At 38.4% G+C, this 23,513-nt stretch overlaps 1 long non-coding RNA gene across 1 annotated transcript in view; it reads left to right on the top strand.

Moving 5' to 3' along the window:
• LOC108295918 overlaps nt 1-23,513 on the top strand; it is a 92,617-nt gene that overhangs the window by 7,766 nt on the left and 61,338 nt on the right. Inside the window, exons 2-5 of the long non-coding RNA XR_001821663.1 lie at nt 2,274-2,470; nt 3,907-3,908; nt 5,286-5,367; nt 6,699-6,777. This is a non-coding gene — a long non-coding RNA (uncharacterized LOC108295918). The remainder of the gene's footprint in view (nt 1-2,273; nt 2,471-3,906; nt 3,909-5,285; nt 5,368-6,698; nt 6,778-23,513) is intronic.

Genomic DNA, 23,513 nt, shown 5'->3' with positions numbered 1-23,513 from the left:
TAGGAGTGGTGAGAGAGGGCATCCTTGTCTAGTGCCAGATTTCAAAGGGAATGCTTCCAGTTTTTGCCCATTCAGTATGATATTGGCTGTTGGTTTGTCGTAAATAGCTTTTATTATTTTGAGGTACGTTCCGTGAATACCTAGCTTATTGAGGGTTTTTAGCATAAAGGGCTGTTGAATTTTGTCGAAGGCCTGGACCAAGCAAACCTAATAGACATTTACAGAACTCTCCACCACAAATCCACAGAATATACATTCTCCTCAGCACCACATCACACATACTCTAAAATTGACCACTTAATTGGGAGTAAATCACTCCTCAGCAAATGCAAAAGAACGGAAATCATAACAAACAGTCTCTCAGACCACAGTGCAATCAAGTTAGAACTCAGAATTCAAAAACTAACCCAGAACCACACATCTTCATGGAAACTGAACAACTTGCTCTTGAATGTTGACTGGATAAACAATGAAATGAAGACAGAAATAAAGATGTTCTTCGAAACCAACAAGAATGGAGACACAACTTACCAGAATCTCTGGGACACATTTAAAGCAGTCTCTAGAGGAAAATATATAGCAATAAGTGCCCACATGAGAAGCAAGGAGAGATCAAAAATTGACACCCTATCGTCAAAACTGAAAGAGCTAGACGAGCAAGATCAAAAACACTCAAAGTCTAGCAGAAGACAAGAAAAAGCTAAGATCAGAGCAAAACTGAAGGAGATAGAGACACAAAAAACTCTTCAAAAAATGAATAAATCCAGGAGCTGGTTTTTTGAAAAGATCAACAAAATAGACGGACCACTAGCCAGACTTATAAAAAAGAAAAGAGAGAATAACCAAATTGATGCAATAAAAGACGATAAAGGGGATATCACCACAGATTCCACAGAAATTCAAACCATCATCAGAGATTATTACAAACAACTCTACCCACATAAACTAGTAAACCTGGAAGAAATGGATAAATTCCTGGACACTTGCCTCCTCCCAGGCCTAAACCAGGAAGAAGCCGAAACCCTGAACAGACCCATAACAAGGTCTGAAGTTGAGGCAGCAATTAAGAACTTACCACCCAAAAAAAGCCCAGGTCCAGATGGGTTCACAGCTGAATTCTACCAAACATACAAAGAGGAGCCAGTACCATTCCTTCTGAAACTATTCCAAACAATACAAAAAGAGGGAATTCTTCCCAAATCATTTTATGAGACCAACATCATCCTGATTCCAAAACCCAGCAGAGACTCAACAAGAAAAGAAAACTTCAGGCCAATATCCATGATGAACATAGATGCAAAAATCTTCAATAAAATACTGACAAGCCGATTGCAACAGCACATCAAAAAGCTTATCCACCATGGTAACCTTCATCCCGGGGATGCAAGGCTGGTTCAATATACCCAAGTGTATAAATGTAATTCACCATATAAATAGAACCAAAGACAAAAACCACATGATTATCTCAATTGATGCAGAGAAGGCCTTCAACAAAATTCAACAGAGTCTTGCTTTATTGCCCAGGCTGGAGTGCAGTGGTGTAATCTTGGCTCACCGCAACCTCCACCTCCTGGGTTCAAGCAGTTCTCCAGCCTCAGCCTCCTGAGTAGCTGGGACTACAGGCACGTGCCGCCACACCTGGATAACTTTTTGTATTTTTAGTACAGATGGGGTTTCACTGTGTTAGCCAAGGTGGTCTTGATCTCCTGACCTTATGATCAACCCACCTCGGCCTCCCAAAATGCTGGGATTACAGGCATGAGCCTCCGCACCTGACCTACCTAAGTTAAATTTTTAAAAGCTCTGTAGAATAAATCAAATGTCTTTGGGCTACATTCTGCTCATGGGCTTCTCATTTGTAAATTGTTCTAATAAGTAGTGTTTGCCCAATCGAGGTGTATTTGCCAATAGTTAGAGGAGTCCTTTGAGATTTCTTATAAATAATCAATTGGTGTATGTGATAGTTAATATTGAATGTCAACTTGATTGCACTGAAGGATTCAAATTATTGTTCCTGAGTGTGTCTGTGAGAGTGTTGCTGAAGGAGATTAACATTTGACTCAGTGGACTGGGAGAGGCAGACCTACCCTCAGTCTGGGTGGGTGCCATCTAATCAGCTGCCAGCACAGCTAGAATAAAAGCAGGCAGGAGAAGATGGAAGAGCAGACTTGCCGACTCTGCCCTCATCTCTTGCTTTTATCTTTTTTTGCCTTCTTGCCTCTCTTCCCTTCGTCTTTCTCCCATGCTGGATGCTTCCTGCTCTGGAACATCAGACTCCAAATTCTTCAGCCTTTGGACTCTTGAAATTCCACCAGTGTTTTGCCAGGGGCTCTCAGGCCTTTGGCCACAGACTGAAGGCTGCACTGTCACCTTCCCTAATTTTGAGGTTTTGAGACTTGGACTGATCCACCAGTGACTTCCTTGCTTTTCAACTTGAAGATGGTCTATCGTGGGAATTTACCTTGTGATTGTGAGAGTCAATTCTCCTAATAAACTCCACTTTATATATACATATACCCTATTACTTCTGTCCCTTGAGAGAACCCTAATACAGTGTAGATTACCTGGACTTATTAATGAGAATGACTCTGTTTACTTAATGTAACAGATAAAAACAAATGAGTGGCACCCATGCAATTCATATAATTTTGGTGGGGAGTGAGAGGAGTTGGTTCTCCGCTCACAATGGAAAGTTTTAGCATATTCTGCTGCACATGACCTGGGAGCATTTTGCACTTCCACTGGGAAAAAGTAAGGGGAATAAAAAGCCCTGGATTCGACTTGCTAACTTGAGAGTGACTAAATCAATTTATCTGGAGGTTCCCCAGGGTGGATTCAGAGTGGACTCAGGCCAGATTCTCTGCTGATGCTTTGAACTTACGTCTAGAGCATCACCTCCAACAGAAGAGAGCTTGTCTGCTGTGTGTCCTGGCCAAAGAAATGCACGTGCTCAATCACTGGATAGTGGCTCTTGAGTAACTCCTGGAATTACCTGGCTGGAATATCTATTCCTTTTGGACCACAAATTTCATCTCTTCACCTTCTGCCTGTATCGTGCTGAAGATGGACATGTCCCAACTAAACCATATAGGTGGACTAGCCACATTAACAAGAGAAGCAATGGTCCATTTTCTCACTGGTTATTAACTATGTACATTAAAAATTAAATAACAAATCTGGTCATGGTTACTACTGTATTCTGTAGGGTGGAACAGAGAAGGTAGAGGGTAAATATTTCAGTTGCATTTTAAAAATTATTTTATTTTATTTTTTAATTGAAAGTAGACAAAAGTGGACAAAAACCATAACTACCATTGTACCAACCTAATAATTGTACATAGTCATGGGGTACATAGTAATGTTTTGGTACTTATAGTGATCAGATCAGGGTAATTAGCATATCCATTATCTCAAACATTTATCATTTCTTTGTTACTGTATTAGTTGGTTCTTATACTGTTATGAAGAAATATCTGAGACTGGGTAATTTATAAAGGAAAGAAGCTTAATTGACTCACAGATCTTTATGGCTGAGGAGGCCTCAGGAAGCTTACAGTCATGACAAAGACAAAGGAGAAGCAGGCACCTCCTTCACAGGGCAGCAGAATGAAGTGAGTGCAAGCAGGGGCAAGGCCAGATGCTTATAATGCCATCAGATCTGGTGAGACTCACCCACTATCATGAAAACAGCATGGGGGAAATCACCCACATGATCCAGTGACCTCCACATGGTCCTGCCCTTGACAGATGGGGATTACAATTTAAGATAAGATTTTGGATGGGGACACAGCCAAACCATATCATTTGTGTTGGGAACTTTTGCATTTTTTTTAAAGTAAAATGAATGGCCTAATGGTTGACATTAACAGTGTGAGGTGATCACTCAATAGTTGTGAAGAAGTGGAGATGTGACTGATAAATTTGTTCAGATTTGCCTTTCCTAGACTGGGGAAGCTAGAATTCAAGCAGAACCTGTGACCTACACAAAAACTGAAATTAACTTATTTTCTCCAGATTCACCTAGATTAGGCTATCCCACATTGGTGTAGATAAAACATGATTAATATGCTTTGGGAGGGGCTGGGAGATTGAGGAACACATTTTACACTTGGCCACAAGAGAAACAATGGAAGCACCATTAGTTGTTGAGTTTTTTTATCTTTTTATTTTCTTCATGAAAAATTTGTTATTTTTAACATTTTCTATATAATAAGCAGAAGAGTAAATTATGTGTCACATAAAAATTTATGTGTCACAAATTTATAGTGATTGATGTACTTTTGACACATCTATCACGTTTTCGAGATTTATAATTTTCTTCCAATGGGGAGTTGAAGTTTTTGTGCCTTCTTTCTGTATGTTTATGCAAGTCATGTTTTCCAGACTCTTTTTTTTTTGCATGGTTTCTGTGCACTAAGGACTTTATAAAAATAAAATCGTTCTTCATCTCAACAATCTCATGAGGTAGATAATGTTATCTTCACTTTGCAAGAGCTGAAGCTTAGGGTAAATAAGAAATGCTTAGAATTTTGCAGTTCACAACTTGAAGAGCCAGAATTTGAACCCAGTTTTGTCTTATTCTCATAATAACTTTATTGCCAGCTATGAAATATCCATGACATTTGTTTACACCTCAGATAAATCACTTTTATATTAACTTCTACTGAGAACATAAACTGAGGCCAGATATTTTTAGCAAATGCATTTAACCTGGGAATGCGATTAACACTTAAGAGGTGAAGAGATGGCACAAGACCCAGGTTTCCATTAAATTTGAAATTAAATAGAAATACAGTTGACACCTGTGTCTTTAGGACAATTAACTGCTATAACTAAGTAGAAATTATCCTCTTCCTTGTGGAAATAAGCCAGTTGGAGGTGTGTAGGTTATGAAGATCTAGCTTGTGATTTGGAAAAAAAACCCATTCCAGGAGACTGGGCTCATGGGACTCTTAGGCAAGTCATTTAGATTTGATCTCATCAAACTGGCTATGTCAAAATGCATGAACCAAACTAAAAGCTTGTGCTCTACATAACCTAGTGTTTGTTCAGTGTTGCCTTAGAAAAAAATACAAGGTATCAACCAAAAGTAATTTAGACGATTCAAACCTTTCTTGGAATCTCTTGAATAATGTCAAGGCAGATAAAAAGCTGAAAATCCCATCCACCATTATTAAAATAATGTTTCTTTAGTTCTCTCAAACCCAGTATCTCTCAGATCAGGAGCTAACCTTAAAATTAAGGCCTTTATTATTTATTTATTTTTAAATATTGCCCCTCTCTAGCCTTGCCTGTATTCTCCATCTCCTCAACCCCAGGAACCAACAAGCTATCAAGGACAGAATTTGCACCAGAGGACAAAGAAAGGTAAGGTTGGGATTACTGATACTTTATTTTTGCTCTGTCAGACATAAAAATACTATATGTAATTCCTAAGGAGTCTGTATAACAGAGATACCTGCAAACACTCCATCTCTAAATCTCCCTTGCGCCGTTGCTGTGGGCAAGACTCAGGAGCCACACGAGGTTGAGAGAGAGCATGAGAGTCAAGAATGGTGAAAGATTCATGCATGTGGTGAGAGAAGAAATAAGATTCACAGGTGGACTGAGCTGAGTAACAGGCATGGGTTGAAACTTATCATTGGGGCTAATATGACAGATTTTTTTGGTGTGTAATTTTTAGATAACATGTGATGCCTTCTGTTTTAGGCAGCATTAAAATGATCTTGTGCCACAGTGACTATGTCAGAATGTCATTGACTCTGCCTTTGATGCACACTGATGGGCTTGCCTCGCTATTTTCCACTTATATCCATCTTTCCCAACTTCTGGATACCTGATCAAATAAAATGTCAGGTCAGGTCTGAATCATAGTGTCATGCTTGGAAAGGACCTTAAAGGTCATGCACTTCAGCAGTTTCCAAATCTCATACCTGGGCTGCTTTTTCAACATGCACATTCTTGTACTTCTCAGAGCTTTTTTTTATTTGTTTGCTTGATCCTATGCCTGCTACTCAATTCAGTCCACCTGTGAACCTGACCACCCCTCTCATCAGGTACTTAAATCTCACCCCTCCCTCCACCAGTCGGGGGCTGTTGGTCAGCCTAGGGATGGTGTTGGTGATGGGGATGGAAGCTCACAGGTACGGAGTGCTTATGAATTCTCAGTCACTGAAACAAGGGCTTTACCTATGTTTATCCCACTTACCAAATGTAGTAATCTCAAGAGACACATAAGATTATTACCCTCATTTTCCTTTGAGTCATTGAATTTGCTGCAAACACACTCTTTTCTAGGTTTCTGCTCAGGTATTTCTTCCCTTGTGAGGCACTCCTGCCTCCGCTATGGTCTTGGTGATGTGCCTCACCTTTGTGCTTCTGCAATGTTTGTGCTGACTTCTGTTCTTCCATATATCATTGGGATGACAACACATTTAACAGCTAAGGGTATGAGTTACTCTGCCAGATCCTGGCAGTGTGGCTCCAGGCAAGATAAACTTGCTCTGCCATTTTTTTTTTTCTCATTGTAAAATGAAGATTTAAAATAGCACCTGTGTTAAGTCTGATGTGAGGACCAGGGCACAAATGCATGTTAAACACTTAAACCTGGGAAGAGAATAAATGTCCCACAAATGTTACCTGTTATCTTATTACACCACATTTTAACAGTCCATTTACTTGTCTTTCTCCTTTCACAGGCTATAAGCATGTTGAAGGCAGACATTATACTTTGTTCAGTCTTCTATCTCAAGTACCTACTGCAAGACCAAGCAAACCGTAAGTGCTCAACAATTGGTGATTCTTCATGTCAGCCTTATCTGTAAAAGGGTTCAGAATAAAACATTATAAAGACCTGCAGCCCACACACTTTCTTATTTCTCTGAACATTTACAACAATTCTAAATGATACCACTCTGCTGTACGTTAATAATAATAATTTATTTTATTGTGATTTAATCACATGGCCCTATACATTTACCCACTGCTTTGCCTTCCAGACAAACCTAGATTTGAATCTTGCTTGCTTGCTTCTCTTGCTCTCTCTGACATTGGGCAAATCATTGAACCTCTTGGATCCTCATTTTCTTCATCTATAAAACTGAGATGATATAATGCATCTTCCTTGCAGAACAGTAAAAGGATTAGCAGTGTTCTATGAAGGACATGTACGGTGGCTGGGATGGAAAAGATGCCCAGGAAGAGGTACATATGCTTTCTATTGCATGGAAGGAGTTTACTACAAATGTTTGTTAGCTTAGTCTTGGCCTCTGATTAGTATAGTCATATACCTCAGAGATATTGAGGGTCTGGTTTTAGACTACTACAATAAAGAGAATATTACAATAAAGCAAGTCACACATTTTTTGGTTTCCTAGTGCATATAAAAATTACATTTACACTATACCATATTCTATTGAGTGTGCAATAACATTATGTCTAAAAATGTACATACCTTAGTTTAAAAGTACTTTTTTGCTAAAATATGCTAACAATCATCTGACCCTTCCCGTAGTCATCATCTTTTTCTGGTGGAGGGTCTTACCTCAATATTGATGGCTGCTGACTGATCAAGATGATGGTTGCTGAAGGTTTAGATGGCTGAGGCAGTTTCTTAAAATAAGACAACAGTTAAGTTTGCTATATTGATGAACTCTTCCTTTCATAAAATATTCCTCCGAATCATGTGATGCTGTTTGATAGCATACTCATATAATTTATTTCAAAATTGGAGTCAATCCTCTTCAACCCTGCTGTTTGTATGGCAAATGCACCTGATAGCATTAATGTAAGCACACCCTGAGAATGGCTGTATGGCAGATGCACCTGAATGTGTGTTTTGAGCCAGGGAATCTGGGAGTGGCCAACCTGGAGATTCATTCCTTGCCTATGAGGAACATCTGAGTCCTTGTCCCATCCCATGAAACATGGGCCATACAGGGGATTGAGACCCTGAGTTTTGGGTTAAATGGAGGTTGCCAGGTGGAGGTCATTAAGGGGAGGGTGTTAAGTGAAAATGTGGTGTAAACTGCATGCTGTTTGTAAGCTGTTGAGGCCTTCCTGTCGAGCCCACCACCACTGGACCATTTCTGTATGTTAGGCGGTTCTCCTCTCTAGCCCTCTGCTGCTGAACTCCCTCAACTGTATTTCATCCCCTAATAAACTCCGCATCTCATTTGCTGGCTCTAGGTGTTGTCTCTGGTTACTTGAACATGGTGCCTTCCATATTGAGGTTAATAGGGGTTCAGCACAACACCATTGCTTTATCAACTAAGCTTATGCAATATTTTGAATGCTTTGTTGTCATTTCCGCAATGTGCACAGGATCTTCATTAGGAATAGATTCCATCTCAAGAAAATACTTTCTTGGCTCCTCTGTAAGAAGCAACATGTCACCTGTTCCAGTTTTATCAGATTGTAGTAATGCAGTCACATCTTCAGGCTCTATTTCTAACTGTAGTTCTCTTGCTATTTCTACCACATCTGCAGTTACTTCCTCTACTGATGTCTTGAACTCCTCAGTCATCCATGAGGGTTGAAATAAACTTCTTCCAAACTCCTATCAATCTTTTATTAGTAAGTGCAGTTTTCTCTGCTCATGAATCACAAATGCTTTTAATGGCATATAGAATGGCAGATTTTTTCCAAACAGTATTCAATTTACTTTGTCCTGATCCATCTGAGGAATCGCAATCTATAGCCTTATGGAATGCATTTCTTAAATATGAAGACTTGAAAGTTGAAATTACTCCTTGACCCATGAGCTGAAGAATGAATGCTGTGTTAGCAGCATGAAAACAATATTCATCTCCTTGTACATGTCTGTCAGTGCTCTTGGATGATCACTTGCATTATTAAGGAGCAGTAGTATTTTGAAAGGAATCTTTTTTTCTGAGCAGTGGGTCTCACCAATGGGCTTAAAATATTTAGTCAACTATGATTTAAAGAGATGTGCTGTCATCCAGGCTCTGTTTTTCCATTTTGAGAGCACAGGCAGATTAGGTTTAGCATAATTCTTAAGGGCTCTAGGATTTCCAGAATGATAAATGAGCATTGGCTTCCACCTTAAGTTGCCAGCTGCATTTTAGCCTCTAACAAGTGAGTCAGCTTGTCTTCTGTAACTTTGAAGCCAGAAATTTACTTCTCTCTAGCTATGAAAGTCTTAGATAGCATCTTCTTCTAGCATAAGGTTCTTTGATCTACACTGAAAATCTGTTGTTTAGCGTAGCCAATTTTTTCTTCAGTCTTAGCTAGATCTTCTGGATAACTTGCTGTAGCTTCTCCTTCAGCACCTGCTGCTTCACCTTGCACTTTTATGTTATGGAGGTGGCTTCATTTCTTAAACCTTACGAACCAACGTCTGCTAGCTCTAACCATTTCTTCTGCAGGTTTCTTACCTCTGTCAGCTTTCATAAAATTGAAGAATTAGGGCCTTGCTCTGGATGAGGGTTTGGGTTAAGGGAATGTTGTAGCCAGCATGGTTTTCTTTTCTTTTCTTTCCTTCTTTCTCTCTTTCCTTCTTTCTTTCCTTCCTTCTTTCTCTCTTTTCTTCTTTCTTTCTTTTTCTCTCCCTTCCTTCCTTTCCTTCTTTCTTTCCTTCTCTCTTTCTCCCTCTTTTTTCCTGTCTTTCTCTCTCTCTTCTGTTTTGCTCTCATTGTCCAGGCTGGAGTGCACTGATGCTATCTTGGCTCACTGTAGCCTCCACCTCGCAGGTTCAAGTGATTCTCCTGCCTTAGCCTCCCAAGTAGCTGGGATTACAGGCTCCCGCCACCATGCCTGGCTAATTTTTTGTATTTTTAGTAGAGATGAGGTTTCATCATGTTGGCCAGGCTGGTTTTGAACTCCTGACCTCAGGTGATCCACCTGCCTTGGCCCCCAAAAGTGCTGGGATTACAGACCTAAGCCACTGTGCCCGGCCCCCAGTGTGATCTTCTACCCAGACCAGTAAAACTCTCGATATTAGGAATAAGCCTGTTTTGCTCTCTTATCATATGTGTCTTCACTGCAATAGCACTTTTAATTTTCTTCAAGAACGTTTTCCTTGCATTTATAACTTGGCTTTTGGCACAAGAGGCTTAATTTTGGGCACATTTCAGCTTTTGACATACCTTCCTCACTAAGCTTAAGCATTTTTGCTTTTGATTTAAAGTAGGAGATGTGTGACTTTTCCTTTCACTTGAACTCTTAGAGGGCATCATAAGGGTTTTAGTCAGCCTCATTTCAATATTGTTACATCACAGAAAACAAGGAGGCCCAAGGAGCGGAAGAAAGACAGGTGAATGGCTGGTTGATGGAGCAGTCAGAATACACACAACATTTATTGATTAAGTTTGTCATCTTATATGGGCATAGTTCATGGTGTCCCAAACTATTACAAAAGTTGTATCAAAGATCACTGATAACAGATCGCTATAATAGGTTAAATAATAATGAAAGAGTTTGCAATATTGTGAGAATTACCAAAATGTGACACAGATACATGTGCTGTTGGATAAATGACACCTATACTGGGACTAAGAAGTGGGGAGGGGTGAGGTATAAATAACTATGTAATGAATACAATGTACTGCTCGGGTGATGCATGCACTAAAATCTTAGACTTCACCATTATACAATTCATCCATGTAACCAAAGACCACTTGTACCCATAAAGCTATTGAAATAAAACATATCTGTGAAACAAAATAAAGAAAAATGGCACCTATAGACTTGCTCTATGCAGTGTTGCCACAGACATTCAATGGGTTAAAAAAAAAAAGGCAGTATCTGAAAACTAGAATAAGAAAAAGCTATCTGAAAACTAGAATAAGGAGAAGCACAATAAAACAGGGTGTGCCTGTGCTTTTCATTGACATGAAAACTCTTTTGGGCCTGAAATCTTTTGATTCAGATTTCTGGAAGTACTAGTATTGTTGAATTGTGTGCCTCCAAAACATGTGTTGAAATCCTAACTCCCAAAACCTCAGAATGTGACCTTTTGGGAAATAGCATGGTTGCAGATGTCATTAGTTAAGATGTGGTAATTCTGGGGTAAGGTAGCCCCTAATTTGATATGACTGGTGCCTTAGGAGAGAGAGATGCAGGGAGAAGAACGCCATGTGACAAAACAGGCGGATGGGTGTGACCTGGCTGCAAGCCAAGGAACCCCAGGGACTGCTGTCTCCAGCAGATGCTGGGGAGAGGCAAGGGAGGATTTTTGCCCAGAATCTCACAGGGAGCGTGGCCCTGCTAACACCTCGGTTTTGGACTTCTTGGCTCCAGAACTGTGAGAGAATATGCTTTTAAATTGCTTCAAGCCACCCCGTTTGTGGTATTTTGTTATGGCAGCCCTGGGAAATGAACACAATTACTATGCTAAACTTCATGAGCATGTTGAGCTACTCTAGAAAAGTAGCTTTCCTGGAGCTACTCGAGAAAAAAAAATATTTGTATTACTCGTGAAAATGAGCACATTGAGGTTTTTTGCAAGTGATGGATTTTCCTATCCTAGAAGTGATTATAGCTGTAGAATGACTGGCTGACTTCCAGGGGAAAGAAAGAGAAAAAGAAACCTCGTGCTCTACCACACTACTCAGAGGCTTTTATTTTTTTAATATATTTTCCCTGAACTTCCAAACTTTTTGTAAAGAAGTTTGGGTCCCAAGAGGACCAACGAGCTCTCAGTCATCAGATAAGAAAATTCTGCTTGCATTTACTATTTATGAGTTGTGGCTTCATACTGTCACGTGACCACATGATGCTCTGCTTTGAAGAACCTGCAAATGACATGAGATTCATTATTTTTTCACGTAAAGAGGATGACGGCAGGCCCTGCTGTGTAATACATAACCAGGCTGTCACTCTTGCTCTAGAATTGGTATAAACATTGTCCATTTAGAAATTAGGGGACTACACACCATATTCACAAACATAATATTTGACACACAGGCAATATTTGATGGGTATAGCATTCAAGTGTACATTAATTGCGGTACGTGATTCATGGGAAAATCTTCAACCCTGAGCAATTTATTCCCTGGCACTACACTCAGGAGCATATATTTTCCAAGGAAAGCACACATCTCATAAGGAAACCCATTAGCTTTGTTCTTATATTTCTCCCCCAACAAAGGGACTGCTGCCATTTGTGCTGCTAAGTTTGATTAAATTTCTCAGTACAAGCAGAATGAAATAGAAATAGTCAAATGAGTTGGAGTAAATACTAAAAATTAACCTTATAGTCATCCAAAGTATCATAGAAAAGAATTTAATTTGTGTTTATTTTTAAAAAGCCTTTCTTCTGGGGGAAAAAAAGTTTTATTTCAGTCTGAAATAATATTAATTGGAAACCCAGTCCTGTCATAGAAATGCTGCTATATCCTGTTCTTTGCATACATTCAGTGCTAGTGTATCCCTCCTGACCTCAGCTTCAAGGAATGTCTTAAGCTATGGAATGATGAACTTCCTCTCTTTCTGTTGGAAGCAAATCCACATTTCCCTGAATCAATTTTTGGCCCAGGTTACTACTGCACACTTATGACTATTTTTAGTGTTTTTTTTTCTTTTATACTTTAACATGTTCCCCAGAATTATTGTAAAATAGTTGAATGATCATATAATTATTTTCCCTTCTCTTGAAGTTCATCTTCCATTGCTTTTGGTGTTATCTCTGTTCTCTAAGACATTGAATAAAGGACATTCATTCATTCATTCAACTGTTGTCTACCATTGGAGTTGGCACACGGAGGCTCTTTGCGTGTATCTGTACCATTTGCAAGCTAAAAATGCTTTTTACATTTTTAAATGGTTGGGAAAAATTGAAAGAAGAGTAATGTTTTGTGACACATGATAATTGTGATGTTCAAATTTCAGTGTCCGTAAATGAGGTTTTATTGGAACAGGGCCACACTCAGCTGTTTACTATTGTTTATGGCTGTTTGTGGCCTGGAAAAACCTAATGGCCAGTCTAATAACTCAAACCTTCTGCTTCCTTCTCATGGCTCCAAATTCACCAGCTCTGCCCCAGGGGCAAGAGCATTCCTATGATATGCCACTGGCTTGTATCTATTTCTGTCTGCTCTACCCAGCCCCTTTTGTGTGATACCCCAGGAGGGCTCTCCATGGCTTGAACTCAAATGTGTTATTTTCAGGGTAGATCAGCAGCTCATGATCTAGCTGTAGCCATGTCCCCAACCAGCCTCATCTGCTAATTTGGTATCCTATGTACTTTGTCTAGAAGCGGAACTTGGACATTGATGAAATAAAAGTTACTGTTTTTTTTTAAAAAAAGGAAATGGCTCTCAGCCTGGGTTTCTCTCATCTTCCATTTGTTTAGTTGATTTTTTTTTGAAGCTTAAAGATAGAAACCTACTTTGATAATTGTTAAATTTCTTCTGATTCATTTTGGTCCCATATTGCTGCCTTTGGAGATGTTTTTGAAACTTTATTTTGTTGGCCATTATAGTGCTATCTTTCTTAGAGTTTTCTGTTTGAAAGATTTTTTTTTTTTTGCAGACATGTATTCTGCATTTTAATCTGAGATATTGATCAAAAGTTCAAGAGCACTCATCCCCAAACAGAACTTTGTATCACTATCCCAGAGACTTCTCTCCAATTTGATATGAATTAAGTAGCATTCATTAGGAATAATTTTTTAAATAAATGCTAATCTCCAAAACATTACATGGTTATAGAAGATTGTCAAATGTTTTATAAAATTAAAATAAACTGTATCTAAGCCCTTTCCTTGCTCCAAAAGCTTAGAGATTCTCTTAAGGCTCTCTGTAAGTGTCCCGGAACCCAAAGATAAATTTTTAGGGTCAAACAGACCTGGGTTCAAACTCTGTGTCTTCCGCTTCATCTAGGGAAGTGCTTCTCTACATCTCAGTGTGGTGGTGAGGGTTCCATGGAATAAGGGGTATGCTAATAAAACAATTACATCTTGTTCAGGTTTTAATACTCTCCAAGATGAATATCAGTGTAAGATGGCTGCCCACCACTCTGGAATACTGCCTTGACCTGATCTCAGAAAAGGGCAAGATGGTGCCAATTATTTGCAAGCACACCATTTTGGGACAATATGTAATTTTAGTTGGAGTGAAATAATATTCAACGAGTAGAGCAATTTTGAAATGGTCCTTTAGCCTCAGAAAATTTCTGAGTATTTCTTCTTAGTAGCATTTGAAGGCAGACAACTCAGATAGATAATTGCCACTAAGTTTTTGCTTCTTACCGTTCAATCAAGGTTGAGAGCACAGTGGAGTAATAGTTGATATCAACTTAGGTTGCTCTTTTGAGGGATGCAGTGAAATATGATGGTTGGGGATGTAGGTTCTCGAAACATTGGTTTTAACTGAATTAAGTTAGAGAAGTAACTTAACTTTTTACCTCACTTTATTCATTTTTAAAATGGCTGTAATATAAAACCTATAACTGTTTTGTAATGGTGAAATGTGTTATTACCTACGGAGCTTAGACTAGTTGTTGGATCAGAGTAAATGCCTACTAAATCTCATTTATTATTCTTAGAGTTTTTGTATGCTCCCACGAATGCATACACATGTTGTTAAAAGGAAACGGGACTTTATGAAAAGTTATGAAGAATACTTATGAAATATATGAAATGGAAAGGAGAAATGTGAAAAATTCTGGGCATTTCTCCAGGCATAAATTATAATACATGGGACCATTATATATATCTGCGTTTATGTATAGGAGAGATGACTGACCTCTCTGATAGTCCTATCATATCCTCTTACCTTTTGAATTCAAAATTGTTACACATTTAAAAAGCAAAACTCTTAGAATTTTGAGTGACCTCTCTGGACTATAGAAATCGTTGTATCATATGACTCTAATCAGTGATTTTATAATTTAAGATTAATTTGTTTATTATCATTGAAATGTCAGAATCTAAGCATCGTTTTGCCTAACTTGTGAATTCATTTTAGTAGATCAACTGTGTAAAGGATTTAATTATACAATAGAATAATAGGAAATCTGTTTTAAAATTATTAAAAGGAATAGCTAAACATAAATGCATTCTTCTAGCGGCCTCTGGCAGAAAAACAGACAAAAAACAGTTCCCATGAAATGGGTGTAATAGATCTTCCTCTTTCAGAATTTCTGTGACTCTTTCATCTTGGGTTCAACTCAGCTGCGGGAATCAGCACCCAAAGGATGTAGCGGGATGAGACAGAACATGTGGAAGTGAAGAAAGCATAAAAAGCATTTAAAAAATTCTGTAACAGAATTAAGAGCTAGTTCTTCAACTCTGTTTTCTTTTTTGAAGCCTTCTGACAATTAATTCTCTGTCCTCTTTTTTTCCTTTCTCTATAACAACTGTTACTGGGGACAAAATAGGGTGCCAGGGGAAAACAGTAAAAAGAAATAATAGTTTGAACTTAGTTCCGTGTACATTTAGTATAAGGAAGGAAAGCTCTTGGACAGTGAGAGCACTTAGGCAGTGAAAGGCTTTTTGCTTGGTATATTTAAAATGGGAATAAGTAAAACACTACAAAATACATGCCTTGCAAAAATGCCACTTTGGCAGGAAGATGGGTTAGGGGCCTCAGTAGAGGCTTTTCATCTTAAAGTTCTCTATTTTGGTAGCAAGACATTAATTCATCAAATGGTGTAGTGGAAATATTGTTTGCTTCTGCAAACTGGCTAGATTTGAAGAATTGAAAACACAGCCAATAAGGTGCTACAAGACAATGGTTTGTGTGCAAAACTCAGAGACCTTGGTTTCACAGTGAGCCTCTTGCTGGCTGACAGGCTTACTTATTTTCCTGGTAGGAAGTCACCTATGAATCAATTAAATGTCGATAGACTCAACTTTGCTTATAGAGTTGGATTAGACACATGCAAATATTTGTCACCTAAGCATTTATTTGTCAGTCATTCTCTACTTTTTTTCCACAGAAAATGCAACTTGGCCTTTCTCTGCAAAACCCATTTTTTTTCTAACTGAAGGACAGATCACAGTTGAAATGATACAACATGTTTCTATGTACTCTCCTTCCACAAAAGGATTTTAAACTGCGGAGTACCATGAAAAACAAATTTTTATAACCTTTTCAAATGTTTTGATTTGGAACATCCTTATGTTGAACTTATTTTTCACCTCCTGTCTGATTATCCATCATCACCTTGATGGGAAGAATGTGTTCTCCTCTGTGATCTTCTTTCTTAAAATGAGTGTGAAAAGTAAAGGCCACCTGTTGCCATTTAGAAGTATAGTTTTTCTTTAAATCTGCTTGACATTTCAAGCCTTCACATTTGCTACTTGGCAATAACATTTTCCTTTATGGACTATGTGGTTTCTAGAATAGTGCCACGTGGGTCAAAATCTAGCCAGGAATGAATGGTGTTAAAATCCCCAAGCTTAAGTTTGTTTTAGGTTTCCATCTCCTACAGGGGAAAGATTATACTGTGTCCTGATGCAAAAATATGTGAAGCAGATTTCTTCTCATGTGCTAGGTCTGATGAGTTGGAAATGACCACCTGGATGACTGCGTTGAGAATGGCTATTTATGGACAGCCAAGAAAAAGTCTGTACCAATTTGAGATACATGTCCTGGGTTAGGGGTTGGGCAATGTCTTGTATTAGCCTTTCCTTCTTTAGCAGCCTCTTCCAGAATGTCACTGCTGTCCTACACAGCCCCACATTTTTAGCTGAGAAAGTAGTGTGGCCATGGGTACGTGGCAACAACTCCTACCCTGCTCCTTCCTCCTCTTTCCCCTCTCTACCCTCTTAGCCTGATGGATATTCAATCCCTATGCATTTTCCCCAAAAAGGGGACAACTACTAGCCTGGATTGAAAAGCCCAGGCAATGTGATGTGTGTACATCAAGAGAAACACATATCTGCAACCCTTCCCTACGGGCCTCAGGGGGTCTTAGTCACCAAAGAGGTGCAGGTTGTAGCAATATTTTCTCTTGGTGAATTTTCAGAGGCTAAGGTAATTCTAAACCCTGCAAATGGAGACAAGATGCAGGCTGCAGACCGGGCAGCAGTTGTAGGCAGATAAGAGCGTGTTATTCCATGCCAGAGGTTAATGGGAATTGCCAGTATGGTGGTGATTTTTCCAATCCTTTGTTCTCATTTTGACAGAGGTTGCGGTCTGAGCCATACCTAGGATCCTATTTCCAAGAACACCTGTTGTTTCATGGATCAAATGTAAGAGATCCTTCTTGGGAACTCCTTCTATTCCAAATAGCACCATGTCTGTCTGTCGCATTCTGTCTACATTCCTGGCATACGCTTTCCGCTGGCTGAGCTGTTGGTCACCAAATGGCTAATCTCCTCTTTGCTGCACATTGTTTTCTTGCAAAGTTTTAAAAATATTGCTTTCCTTTTTGTTTCTGAGCAGGGTATATAAATATACCAGAAATATTTTCAAGTCAGTACTTAAATCTCTCTGCTGGCTTTAGCAAAGAGTTCCATGTAATAATAATCCATGAAGTAGTTAAAATTCAAGTTTAATTTAATATTTGTATTTAGGATACAGTCAATCAAGTACACATAAACACACCCACTCAGTACCCAGGGCTCCTCTCTCTCCATGGCTGGTGTCTTCATGTGAGCCCAAACCTGGGAAAACCTGGCCCCTGCAATTATAAATTATTTGTACCCAGTCACTGAATGACTTGCATTAGTTTTCAGTCGCCTTTTTTCCTTCAGCTTATCTGAATAGCTGAAAATTATTTCTATTATTTTAAAAATGAAAATATTTATTGGACCAATTATGATGTGATTTATAGATTCACAAACCTATAAGTAGCCTAAAGAGAGCAATTTACAATAATCAGGTTGTTTCACCTGGAAGAAAGGAAGGGCATCTTGAGAAAGTAAGAAGGCTTGTTGGTTTTGTTTGAAAGATATTAGCATTGTGTTATTTGTTATCTTCTATAATAATGCCATATCCCATTTATTGAATGCTTACCATGTGCCAAGCATTGAGCTAATTTTGTGTGCATGATCAAACTTAATCCTCATGGAAATTTCTGAGGCAGTAATAGATTTCTAGTTGATGGATGAAGATATTGACTTGGACTGAGAAAGGTGATAAAGTGGCTTACCAGAGGTCACACAGACAAGAGGTTGAACTAGGATTTGAACTTAAGCCTTTCTGCTTCCAGTGCCCTTGTTCTTTCCTGTTTCCTAATAAAGCAAAAGACTTGGCCTTCAAACAAACAGTGCTGAGAGTTCTCTTTCTAATTTTTTACTCTCTCAAGTCTTCTTACTTTTCTGGGCTTGCCTAAGATCTTGAATATAAGTGTTGCTAACAAAAATGAGCCCTTAGTGAGGGCCCCTATCTCCTGGCCTTCTAACTCAAGACACTTTCTTGGTTTCACTATCCTCTTGACAGGAGGTATGACATTGGCAAACCATTTCATAAGACCTTCCTTCAATTACCCTTCCCAAGCACCTCCCATCCTGTCCTCTTTTGCTGCAAAACTCATCTGCAGACACCATATCCCTCCTTGACATTTTATTGCACATTGATTTGCTTTTTATCATGTTCTCCAAATAGAACGTCTGCCCCTGGAGAAGGACACTTTATTTCATTCACTGTTATATCCTCAGTACCTAGAAGAGTGTCATCCATAGTAAACCCTTGCTGAATATTTGTGTGATGAGTGAATGAAAACACAGAACTACGCAAGGCTTAGTTAGATGATTCCATTTTCTTGTGCCCATCGACATTTGAAATTTAGCCAAGAACTCCTCTCTTTCACATAGCATATGTGATAAGCTGTGGATACTTTTTTATGTACTTTAGGAGAAGGTTTTTTTTTTTTTTAATGAAATAAGAGTTTGCACATGTTAATAGATCATTAGTACAGTAATGTTTCAGATTCAGGACATATCTACCTGTAAGCCCTGTCCTTTTGAAAACTCAAGCCAATTTATAGTTGAACACACTTCAGAAATGTTGCTGTAATTTATCATGGAACATCACAGAACTTGAAAAACATTTATTCCTCTCCTACCCTCTCAATATGCACAGAAGAAAAGCCCTGTATAAAGGATCCATTCTGTTGCATTGCTTGAGCTTTCTGTGAAACCTTTGAAACATTCATTACATTTAGGCAGAACGTGTACCTGTTATCTCATGTCAATAGGCCCAGATTTCCCAAGTCCAAAAGGAGAAGAAGAAACTCATGCTTCTAGGAGGTTTTGCTGGCTTTGAAGGAGAGAGGAAAAAGACTTCTAGGGTTTCCTGAGGTTTTCTGGCTTTGGCTGTTCTCTCTGCACAGCAGGGTATTTAAGGATTGGGATTCAGGCTGCATTACAAACCTTCCCAGGAAGCGCTATTTAGAAAGGTGTGAGTGAAAAGGGCTAAGAAAGTGAGGTCTTGATGCTAGAGACATCAAGGATGTGACATGCCTTCTTTTTATATTCCTAATGTTAATGGAAATGATCTTTCTTGCACATGGATAAGGGAGGAAATCTTTTCTCTTATTTTACTTATAAAAAGGGGAAAAATTCCCATCTTTCACGAAGCAAATGCATATCAAGTGATCTTCCCTGCATATGTAGATATCTTATTCTGAAAGGATTTTCTCAGCCTTTTAGCAGGACTAGACACTCACTACCTTTTCTCACCTCTCCATTGTAAGCTTTTGCTGTGTGACTTCTTCACAAATATCCAAATTCTCATTGACTCCTTTTAAGTTAAAGTGTTTACTTAACAGCGAATGATCAATGTTGAGCTAAACAGGGAAGAAATATCTGTATAGTTACATTTCTTTATATCTCCCAGCACATGTTTGCCTATTTTAAATGCTAACGTGGCAAGCTATGTTGGATAAGCATTCTGGGGTACCCATGTATTTGTTATATTGCAGCATAAAGTGGAGATACTCAATCCTTGAAAATTGCTGTCTGAGATTGGATATTGTATCGTGTCTTGTAACTCATTTTTGTTCTTAATAAAAAGGCATTACCTCAGGAATATTCTTGTTATGGCTGGATCAACTTGTTACTAGAAAAGTGGGTTAAGATATATTGACATTTATTCTTTTGGGAAAAGCTGCTCTGGGGTGTGTGTGTGTGTGTGTGTGTGTGTGTGTGTGTGTGTGTATGTGTATGTGTGTGTGTGTTTGCTATGCAGCTATTTACCAGTTAGATTGACATCTGTAGAAAAGGAATGGCTATTTTACAAGAAAGTCAAGTGTTAAGGGCATGACATGTCAAGGAGGGCAGATCTGGATTTGGTTTTTGACTTTAGTTTTCCAGCTCTGGGCAAGTACCTAATCCCACTATGCTTCCACTTTCTTTCTCATCTACAAAATTAAGAAAGTAATAACACTAGTCTTAAAATAGATTTGGTATAAAGTTTAAATAATTGTTTTGTGTAAAGCACTTACCACAAAGCTGAGCAAATACTAAGTCCTTAGTTTATGTTAACTGTTGGTATTAGTTCAGTTGACAAGTGACCAGACGATGATGCAGATCAGGGTTTGGAAAGGGATGATCAGTGCCCTGTGGGTCCTAATTCATTAATGTCACATCCCCAGAAAAAACTGCTTTGAATCCATAAGTTAAGATAAGTAGCCTGGGTCTTTGTTGGGGGGGGCAGGAGAATAGGGGAGGTACAGCGGGGGGTGGGGAATTGGGGAGAGATGGCATGGGGAGAAATGCCAGATGTAGGTGATGGGGAAGAAGGCAGCAAATCACACTGCCATGTGTGTACCTATGCAACAATTTTGCATGTTCTTCACATGTACCCCAAAACCTCAAAAGCTATAAAAAAAAAGATAAGCAGCCTCTGGTATACACTTTCAGGGCACCTTGTGGTTTTTTCTTTATCACATTTATCACAGTGTTAAGACATTATTGGTATGATTATCCACTGAGGTGCTGATAGGGGATGAAGGGTATCATATCTATTTGGTGCATTGCTGTGTATCCAGTGTATATTCCACAGTGCCTAAAACAGAGTGGGTACTCAAACCCACTTGCTGAGTGTATGGGTGTATTTGATGAAGAGGTATGAGGAGCCCTGTATGTACCAGGACTTTCATAAATGAAGGAATGGATGACGAACTTTTCTGTCTTCTCTGGCCGCTCTTTTTCCGTGTCCTATGCTGGCTCTTTCTCCTTTGCTTGATGTCTAATTGTATTTAGAGTATTTTATATGTGAAAGTTAGGAGTAGAAATGGCAAATTACTCACACATGCAATTTTAGGTGTGGAGAACTATCTTATTGTTTGGTTATATGACTATTCTAGAGTTTGCACATGTTAAATTGTTTTCCCTTAAGCTGGCCCCTTACATAGTTTAAGTTCAGCCTAAATGTTTCTCTGTACATCATGAACTACAACCTAAATGGAATTGTAAACAAACTGTAGTCTACTCTTGTGCCAATAACCACATTTTGGCCAATCAAAGGTGGCCAGCCGTTCAAGCTGTGTTTAAATAAGGAAAACACTGAGCTGTAACCAATATGGCTATTTCTGTGCCTCACTTCCATTTACTATACATCCCTTTCTCTTTTCTGTCCTTAAATCTTCTTCTGCCACCTGGATGCACTGGAGCCTGAGTCTACTCTGGCTCAGGAGGCTGCCCTATTGATGAATCATTCTTTGCTCAACTGAACTCCTTTAAATTTAATTTGGCTGAAGTTTTTCTTTTAACAACAGCTTAGAACTGAAGAAACATGGTTCTTGAGGGCTTGAAATAGGTTCTGTCTCTTCATTGTGCCTTGTACTATTTAAATTCCCCTTTGACAATGGTTTCCACAAGCATGCAGTAACTTGAGGATCTTTGAGTAGTTGGTTTCAGTGCATCAGTTTGCAGTAGAAACAGCATGTTTCATGTAAACAGGTGCCAGACATAAACTAGGGAACCTGGCTGGATGGGGTCAGTGGCAAACTGGAGACAAGTGCCCTATTCCAGTGGCAGCCACCACTCAGTTCTGTTGATTTTTGCCAATGAGGGCCCAATATTACCAATCTTCCAGTTTTTCAAGAGAAGCTAGAAAGCTAGCTTCCTATGGGCAATCCTCCAATTTAAAAATGTTATCAATTAGTTAATTCATTTTTTAATAAAAAATTATGTGGTCCAAACCAACAGTTCTAATGGCTGAATGCAGCCTTTGGGAGCCTGTACAGACAGCTATGTCTGTCCAATCCTGAATCACGTACTGCTAAGTGAAAAAGAAAATAGTATCCTAGGAATGTGAAAAAGCTACTTCAAAAAATGTCTGCAAAGAGTTGGGGTGCAGAAGATAGAAACACAGGTTTTAAGTTCATAGATCTGGGCTTGAGTCCTAGATCTGTCACTCATTAACAGTGTGACCTGGGGCAAATTACTTACCCGCTCTGGGATTGCTTCTGCTAAGATGCCTTGATTTCCTGGGGGTTGATTTCATAGGACTAAAAATGTATGTGTATACTTCATAAAATGCTCAGTTTATTACATGAAAATGTACAGATCTAATAAACAAACTTGAAATATCAAATAGAACATTTAAAACTTACTTCAAATGTAATTCATTAAATTCTCCTAGAATATGCAAATTAAAATTAGAATTTTAATGTGACTGACACTTTTGAACACTATAAATACCTTAGAGTAGACAAAATAACTGTAACTATAATGTTTACTAAAGGTATTCCTGTAATTATGCTTATATTATTCAAAATTATAATTATACTATTCTTTATTATTTCTATATGTTTTTAAATACCTTTATAGGGGTATAAAATATTTGTTTTGATTTAACTTGAAAATTATACTAGAAATCATGTTGATGGCTTTCTAGGATTATAAAGCTGTTCACTAATTGAAAAAACAAACACCCACCCAATACCTTCTCATGTTAACCTACATTAGATCTGGATTAACAGCCAGCTCATTTCTGATCTATGTAGGATTGCTCATCCCAAATTGATTCAAACCTGAATTGTTTGAATAAGCTTCTCATAAAACTATATTTGAAATAGTTTTAATCTTATGTCTTCCCACAGGTTTATATATATTCACAACTTGTGTTTCTTTTATCTCCAGAATGTAACACTCTTAAAAACTTTTGTAAGGCCAGAACCGTATCTTCACTCTATTGTCAATGACTATTAATTGCCCTGTCCTATATGCATTATTTAAAATGTATCTATTTATTAGTATCTAGGATACTAATATTATATGTATGATATTAATTTTGTATCTATGATACTAATAAATACTACTTCTTAGTATTATACTCAGTAGGGCATCTAGCTCTCTGAGGACATTTGGATTACCAATCATCTAAAAATTTATTGTTGAACCCTCTTTCTATTTGGTCATTGAATGTCACCACACACTGCATCCTCATGCTACCTGATTATTACTGGTAATGAATCCTTCCTAACTTGGAGTTTAGTTCCAAAGTTCCTTGGAATTACTTGCCTGACTCATAATTCCTTTATTTACCCTTCTCTACTTAGACAGAAGGTATATATCTACAACTTGCAAACAGATGTACATGAAATCTCTTTTCTAATTATTATGATCAATTTAAAATAATACATATATATTTATA

Source organism: Cebus imitator, unplaced genomic scaffold (assembly GCF_001604975.1).
Source record: "Cebus imitator isolate Cc_AM_T3 unplaced genomic scaffold, Cebus_imitator-1.0 Scaffold667, whole genome shotgun sequence".
Classification (NCBI taxonomy): Eukaryota; Metazoa; Chordata; class Mammalia; order Primates; family Cebidae; genus Cebus; species Cebus imitator.
This window is presented reverse-complemented; position numbering and strand designations above follow the sequence as displayed.